This window comes from Chiloscyllium punctatum, chromosome 2 (genome assembly GCF_047496795.1).
Source record: "Chiloscyllium punctatum isolate Juve2018m chromosome 2, sChiPun1.3, whole genome shotgun sequence".
Lineage (NCBI taxonomy): Eukaryota > Metazoa > Chordata > Chondrichthyes > Orectolobiformes > Hemiscylliidae > Chiloscyllium > Chiloscyllium punctatum.
The window spans coordinates 31,190,615-31,199,739 of record NC_092740.1 but is presented as its reverse complement, the minus strand read 5'-3'; positions in this window follow the sequence as shown (position 1 = coordinate 31,199,739).

The window sequence follows — 9,125 nt, the reverse complement described above, 5'->3', positions numbered from 1 at the left end:
TATATCCAAATGGCTAGTTCTCCCTGTATTCTGTGAGATCTAACCTTGCTAATCAGTCTCCCATGGGGAACCTTGTCGAACGCCTTACTGAAGTCCATATAGATCACATCTACCGCTCTGCCCTCATCAATCCTCTTTGTTACTTATTCAATCAACTCAATCAAGTTTGTGAGACATGATTTCCCATGCACAAAGCCATATTGACTATCCCTGATCAATCCTTGCCTTTCCAAATACATGTACATCCTGTCCCTCAGGATTCCCTCCAACAACTTGCCCACCACCGACATCAGGCTCACTTGTCTATAGTTCCCTGGCTTGTCCTTACCACCCTTCTTAAACAGTGGCACCACATTGGCCAACCTCCAGTCTTCCTGCACCTCACCTGTGACAATCGTTGATACAAATATCTCAGCAAGAGGTCCAGCAATCACTTCTCTAACTTACCACAGAGTTCTTGGGGTATACCTTTGTTCTCCATAATGAAAGCCCCAGACACATGCTCCAAGGGTCCTGTACTTATTTTCACTTTTCGTCTTCTTTAGTATGCTAACAGAAGCCCTTGCTGTTTGTTTTTATATTTCTTGCCAATTTCCTTTCAAAGTCAATACTCTATATCTCTATTAACCTTTTAATCATCCACTGACAGTGCTTAAAAATACCCCTTCTGTTGACCTACCACCAGTTTTTGCCATTTTGTCTGCCTTACTTTTCGATTGGTTACACCTTTGTTAACCAGAGGTAGTTTATTCTTTTTTATTTGAGTAAATATCTGCTTAAGGCTGCTCATTTACTGACTTTCCCCTTAATCTAATTTCTCAACTCACTTTATACAACATTCCCTTTATTCCTCTGTAATTGCCCTTATTTAAGTTGAAGACACTGATTTGAGGGCAAATTGTTCTCTCTCAAACTGGATTTGAAATTCTACCATGTTGTGATTGCTACCCCCTAGAGACTACTTACTAGAAGATCTCTTATTAACCCTATCTCCTCATCACCCTGTATGGAACAAGCTGCTAGAGGAACTGATGGAGATAGGTGCAATTATAACATTGAAACAGCTTCTGGATGGCTATATGAATAGGAAGGGTTTAAGAGGATATGGGCCAAATGCTGGCAAATGGGACTTAAGTCAGAGCGAGATGTCTGGTTGGTGCGAATGAGTTGGACCGAAGAGTCTGTTTCTGTGCTGTTTGATTCTATGACTCTATAACCACGTCTCTGTAATAGCGAAAGTATCATATTCATTTATTTTTCTTGAAGCTGTCAATTTTTGTTCACATATTCATTTATGGGATGAGGGCATCTTGTCCTCCCGACTTGCCCCGAGAACAATTAAGAGCCAAGCACATTGCTGTGGATCTGGAGTTACATGTAGGTCAGACCAGATAAAGATGACAGATTTCTGTCCGAAAACGACATTAGTGAACAATTGACTATGGTTACATGGTCACCATTAAGCAAGCATTTTCTTTGAAGTTCAGATTTCACCATCTGCCAGGGTAGGATTCAAACCCCAGAACCTGTATTCTGAGTTATTAGCCCAGTGAAATTATTGCCTACCTAAACTCATCAAGCTTTTTGCAAATTGTGTCTCAGATAATGTAAACCTTAAATTCTGACTTTTTAAGCATTATTAAGCAGGTTTTATTAAGCATTATTAAGCATTTTTAAGCAGGTCGTGAAGAAGGCTCGTAGCATGCTGGCCTTCATAACAAGAGGAATTGAGTATAGAAGCAAAGAGGTGCTTCTGCAGCTGTACAGGGCCCTGGTGAGACCACACCTGGAGTACTGTGTACAGTTCTGGTCTCCAAATTTGAGGAAAGACATTCTGGCTATTGAGGGAGTGCAGCGTAGGTTCATGAGGTCAATTCCTGGAATGGCAGGATTGCCTTACACGGAAAGACTGAAGCGACTGGGCTTGTATACCCTTGAGTTTAGAAGACTGAGAGGGGATCTGATTGAAACGTATAGGATTATGAAAGGATTGGACACTCTGGCAGGAGGAAACATATTTCCGCTGATGGGGGAGTGCCGAACCAGAGGACACAACTTAAAAATACGGGGTAGACCATTTAGGACAGAGATGAGGAGAAACTACTTCACCCAGAGAGTGGTGGCTGTGTGGAATGCTCTGCCCCAGAGGGCAGTGGAGGCCCAGCCTCTGGATTCATTTAAGAAAGAATTGGATAGAGCTCTTAAAGATAGTGGAGTCAAGGGTTATGGAGATAAGGCTGGAACAGGATACTGATTGGGAATGATCAGCCATGATCATATTGAATGGCGGTGCAGGCTCGAAGGGCTGAATGGCCTACTCCTGCTCTATTGTCTATTGTCTATTACTTACTCTGATTCTAATTTCTGCTTACAATCTCCTGCTTATGTTTTAGACCCCTTTCCTTTCAATTCAACTCCTCCTTCCACCACTGGTTTAGCACTCTATTAACCCCTGAAGGGACACGAGGTATGGTTGCCAAACATGCTGACAACACAAGGATAGGTAGGGAAGGAAGTTGCATAGAGGATATGAGGAGGCTACAGAAAAATGTTGATAGATCAATTGAGTGGGCAAGAATATAGCAAATTAAATATAACGCAGGAAAATGTGAAATAGTTCACTTTTGTCATAAAGACTAAAAAACATGTATATTATCTAATTAGTAAGGAATTGAAGCACTCTGAAATTAGCGAGATCTGTGTTCTTGTACATGAATCATGAACGGTTATAAGCAGGTACAGCATGTAAATAGGAAAGCTAATAGATGGATTATTTTTCACAAGGAACATATGGTCGTACTGACTTGTGGTTTCAGAAGACATTAATATGCCTGGACCTTAGGCATTCATGCAGTGGCAGGAAAAATTAGAGGGAATGTGGACCGTCAAGCATCAAGGCATACAATCTTATGACTGAGATGAGGTGGAATTTCTTCAGTCAGAGGATAGTGAATCTTTGGAAATCTCTAGCCCAGGGGGTTACGGAGGCTCAATCATTGAGTCTTTTCACAATAGAGGTTAATAGATTAAAGATTATGAAGGATATGGGGATAGCTCAGCTAGGTGATATCATAGTAAAAGATCAGTCTTGATTCAGCTGAATGGGAAAGAGCTGAATGGCTTATTCCAGCTCCTAGTTTATGTTCCTCAGCTCCATTCTAACAGCCAAAACTCCTGTTAAATATGGCTTCTGTGAAATCTCAGTCCTGTTAGTATTTTATCCTCCTCTTTCATCAAATACCAGTGAATCTCCTTAAAATTAGATGAACTAAGTGAGAGTGGAAGTTAATCATTTATGTGATGGAGTCTGTGAAGTGCGTTGTGATATAAAGTTCTTGAATAGTTCATTTTGTCAGTCATCTTCAATCTGTCGGCTCCGTTGGTGACCCTTCACCTATTGCAAACAGTTATCTTTCCTTCTGTAGTGAGGTGCTCTGTTTCAATCAACTCCGCAGAAACATTACTGATTGTCTGAGAACTGGAAACTAGGAGAAAAACTTAATTATCCTGAGCCATAAGACATCATTTTGCCATTCTGTCTCCTGGCAAATTCTGAGCTCGGAAACAGAGTACATTAGATTCCAATTAATTGATCAGTTGGAAATCCTTGTTCCAAAAAAAAGTTGAATTGAGTATTGCAAAATAGCAAAGATGCAGCTAACTTACCTTTCTAAGTGTATGTTGTAACACATCTCTACCTCAATGCATAAAGCAGCTTGAAATACCAGAGTGAGACACCTTTGTGCATTTGCCAATGTTCAAATAAGCCACGTGGGGCTCATCTAAGAAGAAGTGTTGTCAACATTCTTAAACACAACATGTGCCCATCTCCCCTGTGTGCTATTTAAGTAATGGCACAGTAGATATATCTGTTATTCCGATTTACGTAAATAAACTTACACAGCTTTAGGCAACCGATTCTCTGTGGAGGCTCAGCATTGGCAAGTGTTCCATCAACAACAATTTGTGTTTATATCGGCTTCTTTAACATAATAAAATGTCCCAAGTCCACTCCAAATAAAAAGACACCAAGCCACATATGGAAATATTAGGACAAATGACCAAATGTTTGGTCAATGAAGTAGTTAAAGGAAGAAACAGAACTAGAGAGATAGAAATATTTAGATAAGTAATTTCAATAACTTAGGGCTGTGAGAGGTTTTCTTTTATTCGTGGCATATGGGCATTACTGCTAGCCCAGCTTTAAATACCTATCTTCAGTGTCCCGAGGGCAGTTAAGCGTTAATAGCATTGCAGTGGGTCTGGACTCACATGTAGGCCAGACTAGGTAAGGATGGTAAATTTCCTTCCCTAAAGGACATTAATGAAATAGATGGCCTTTTACAACCACTAACAGCAGTTACACTGTCACCATTAGGCTAATGCTAGATTTTTATTGGATTCAAATTTCATGACGTGCCAAGATGGGCTTCCACCTCACAACCCCAGATCTTTATATTGGGTTTCTGGAGCACAATCGCAGAATCACACAATTGTTATGGCATGTTTGGAAAGAGGCTGTTCAGCCCATCATGGGTATTATCTAGTGCCAATCTGCCTTTTCCTCCATATCCCTGCAGTACATTTCCATTCAAATCAGCTCCCAATGCCCTGCTGAAAGCCTCAATGGAACTTGCCTCCAACACATTTCCAGGCAGTTCATTCCATACCCAAACTATTCACTGTGTGATAAGCTTCTCTCACATCATCCTTGCTTTGTTTGTATGTCACTTTTAATCTGTGCCCTCTCACCCTCTTTTTCTTTTACAAGCAGGAACAACATCTCCCTATCAATCCTATCTAGCCCATTCATGATTTTAAAAACTTCCTCTCAGCTTTCTTCTGTCCAAGAAGAGCTATCCTAATTTCTTCAATCTGTCTTCATTGGGACAGTATGGTGGCTCAGTGGTTAGCATTGCTGCTTCATAGCACCAGGATCCCAGATTCAATCCCAGCCTCAAGTGACTGTCTGTGTGGAGTTTAAGCATTCTCTCTGTGTCTGCGTCGGTTTCCTCCCACAGTCCAAAGATGAATTGGCCTTATTAAAATTGTCCATAGTGTTAGGTGCATTAGTCAGAGGGGGGTGGCTTGCTCTTCGGAGGGTGGGTGTGGACTTGTTGGGCTGAAGGGCCTGTTTCCACACTCTAGGGAATCTAATCTAAACTGAAATTTCTCATTCCTGGAATCATTTTGTAAATCACTTTTGTGTCCTCTTCAATGCATTTGCATCTTTCCTGTAATTTGGCACTCGCAACTGTACACAATGTTCAACCTGAAGTCTAACAAGTGAATTGTACAAATTCAACATCATCTCCTTGCTCCTATACTCTTTGTCCCTGTTAATAAAGCTGAGGGACACTGTATTTTTTAAACTACTCTCTCCATCTGTCCTGACACCTTCAATGATCTGTAAATAAAAGCACCCAGGATCCTCTGCTCCTGCAGTCCATTTACAATTGTACACCATATTTTGTATTATCTCTCCATGTTCTTGTGACCAAACTGCATCACACCATCCATCACCGCATCTCATCTACCACCTCTCCACCCACTCCACCAACTTGTCAAAATCCTTTTGGGGTTCCACAGCATCCTCCTCACAAGTTACAAGCTTCCAAATTGTATATTATCTGCAACTATTGAAACTGTCCCCTGCATGCAAGCTCCTAATCACCATGGCCCCAATATGGTAACTCCATTGCAAACTTTCCTCTATTGGCACTTGCACTCTGTTCCTATAATTTAGTCAATTTTGTGTTCACATTCCAACTCATAGAATCCCTACAGTGTGGAATCAGGCGATTTGGCCCATCAAGTCCATCCCCCTGAAGAGCGTCCCATGCACATGCAAACCCCTATCCGATCCCTGTAACTCTGCATTTCCCATAACTAATCCACCTGCATACCCCTGAATACTCTAGGCAATTTAAAATGGCCAGTCTACCTAACCTGCACATCTTTGAACTGTGGGAGGAAACCAGACCACCCAGAGGAAACCCATACAGACATGGGGAGAATTTGCAAACTCTGCACAGACCCAAGGATGGAAACAAACCTGGGACCCTGGTGCTGTGAGGCAGCGGTACTAACCACTGAGCCACCATGCTGACCGTACTGTCCCTTTCAGACTATGATCTATAACTTTCCTCCCGTCTATTGTGCGGCACTGTATCAAACACCTCTGGAAATCTGTACACACCTCATCAACAGTTTTACCCTCATCGACCTTGACAAAAAAACTGCAGCTAGTTAGTTAAACATATTTCCCCTTCAGAAATCGATGCTGACTCTTCATAATCAACCCACCTTTTTATCCACATGATTACCAAATATACCCCAAGTAATTATTTCTAGAAGTTTCCCCACCACCAAAGTTAACTGTCCAACACTAGTCCAATGACATTACCACTGCACTACTGCCCCCTCATGATTCAAACTGAGAATGATCAAGAGGCTAGATGTGGATGAGCAGAGATAACTCAGAGGGTCGGCAAAGATGATATAGATTGGGAGAGCAAGAGTCATGGATGGATCTTAAAGGAAGTATAAGAATTTTAAAAAGATGGGTCTACTTCACTGTGAAAATATGCAATTCAGTGAGTACATGGGGGATGGTGACATCATGGTTATGTGGACAGAACATCTCCTCAGGATCATAGCCACAGTTGTGGGCAATCTCTGGTTCAATCTCAGATGAAAGCAAAATACTGTGGATGCTGGAAATCTGAACAGAAAATGCGAGAGAAAGAACAGGTCTGGCAGCATCTGTGGAGAGAGAAATAGAGCTAACAGTTAGAGTTCAAAAACTCTTCAGAACTGAGTTTAGTTCTGTTCCGTTTTGAAGAAAATGCAGGATGGACCTGAAAGCGTTCATCATCGAGCTGGATCAGACGAAGAGAAACCATAGTCCTTTTTTGATGGCATTAGTGTTGAATTCTGGTTTATGTCAGCTCGCCAATATGCTGAAACACTCTGGGATTCAAAGCTTTGAGATTTAGGTTGTTCTTTTAGTGTGTTATTGAATGAATGTAGGTCATTAATGAGCAACTGGATGAATGGTAAATGGGAGGGGAGTAAGTTAAGTGATATAATTAGGTTAGGGGATAGAACAGCAAGTGGGTGAAGATGCAGGGTGCCAAGATGGCAGAGTGGTGGTAGGTAGGTTGGTAGGGAGGCAAGGTCCTAGGGCTGCAGTAGGAGCTGTTCACACAGAGGGCAGATGGATAGGATGTTATGTGGCTAAGTCTTGTTTCAGTAGGGGCTGTCATCTCAGGACAGGGAAACTTCAGGGGATAGAAAGAAGCACCACAGGGTCACTGGAGGCTGTTTGTGATGCCTTGTCAGGTCATGTTGGGAACTGGAATGAGAGTCAGAGGGTGAAGGGAGGAGTTGGGTGTTGGAGCATCGTCAAGTTTTGGGGTGGGATTTGGGATGAGTCAGTTGCCAAGTTGTCTGGGTCACTATCCAGGTGATTAAAATGGAACTGCCTAACTTGAGGGTCCCAGGGAACAGCAGAACAGCCAATTTGGAAGTTCTTACTTCACAGGGAATTTCCATGGAGACGTTGAGTCAGGACATGCGAGGGGTCCTACATCTCACACATCCTATGTCCATTCTCCAAGAAACTGGAGACAGGAAGGTGCAGGCCACTGTATTTCTTTGATCATGTTACTGAGGGTCATCTTGTAGGAGAAGGCCAAGGAGAGATCCATGGCAATCAGAGGTAATGGTTTGGGAGCAGGGAGAGAAGATACTGATGTGGACTCTCTGACTGCAAGTGCTGTCCTGCTCAGCTGGACATCAGTGGAAAGACGTTGGAGGCAGATGGCATGGTCAACCATGTCAAAAGCTGAACATATGAACAAGGAATGAGTAAGCCATTCAGCTCTTCAAGCTTGTTCCATAACTCAACAAGGTCATCACTGATCTGTTTTTAATCTCAACTCCACATTCTTGCATATCCCCAATAATCTTTCATCCTCTTGGTCATCAAGAATCCATTGATCTCCACCTTAAAAATATTTAAAGATTCTACATCCACAGTCTTTGAGGGAAGGGAAATCCAAAGACTCTCAACATATGAAAGAATTCTGGTTTCATCTGTTTTAAATGAGTGACCCTTATTTTTAAACTGTCTGTCTTTGATTATCACACAAGAGGAATCCCTCAGGATCTTATATGTTTCAGCCTGTTACAGTGTGCTACACAAACTAGACTGCGTCAGATGAGGAGAGCACTGCCTTTGTCACAGTCACATGGGATGTAATTGTTGACTTTGACAAGATTTACTTCAACTCTCTGGCAGGAAGGGACAAAATTCATAAATGGAGTTTCTGATCAGATGGGCACATGAACTGACAGCACTTTCATGAACTTTGAAGAAGAAAGGGAGGTTGGAGACAGGTGGTGGTTTACAAAATTTTAAGAGTCAAGGGTCAGAGCTTTGAGGAGAGGGTGGACACTGAACACTGCGGAAATTGCACAGCTTGCATGGTAGCACAAAGAGAAATTGGGTGACCAATGGTTTGATGGGTACAAGGCATTGGGCACAAGTGCTGCGTTTCATAGACAAGATACACTCAGAGTGGGCATGATGTGGGATAGGTGGCAATTCAGAGAATGACGTGAACTCAGGGTAAGGTCTGGGAGAGCCTGACAGGAAATCTGGCCCAGTTGGCTCTGAGAGGCAGTGTACAGCAAAATGTATCGCTCAACCTTAGTGGCAAAGAAGTGTATGTGCTTCAAGTACTTAGTGGAAATGAAGGTGAAGGAGACATGAGGAGGGGTTTAAGAAGATGATTCGCCATAGAAATTATCTTTGCATTTCAAGATGATCTTGTAACAGTAAGTAGTTTTAATAGACAAGCAGGACAACCAGATCTAGCAATGCACAGCTAAACTATTTGCCCATTGTATCAGTTCAAGGCTTTGTCCTTTAGACCTGAGGGGGTGGACATGGTGGCTCGATAAGTGGAGTCACTAGGATAAGAATAAAAGTAATAATTTCAGTGAGGATTCACTGGTGAAGCAGTTGATGTGGCTGCAGAGATGTTATGGTGAATGGAAGCTCAAAGGCTAGATGTTTGGGATTTTGGAAGTTTAGTTAAATAGAAATTGGCAAAGAA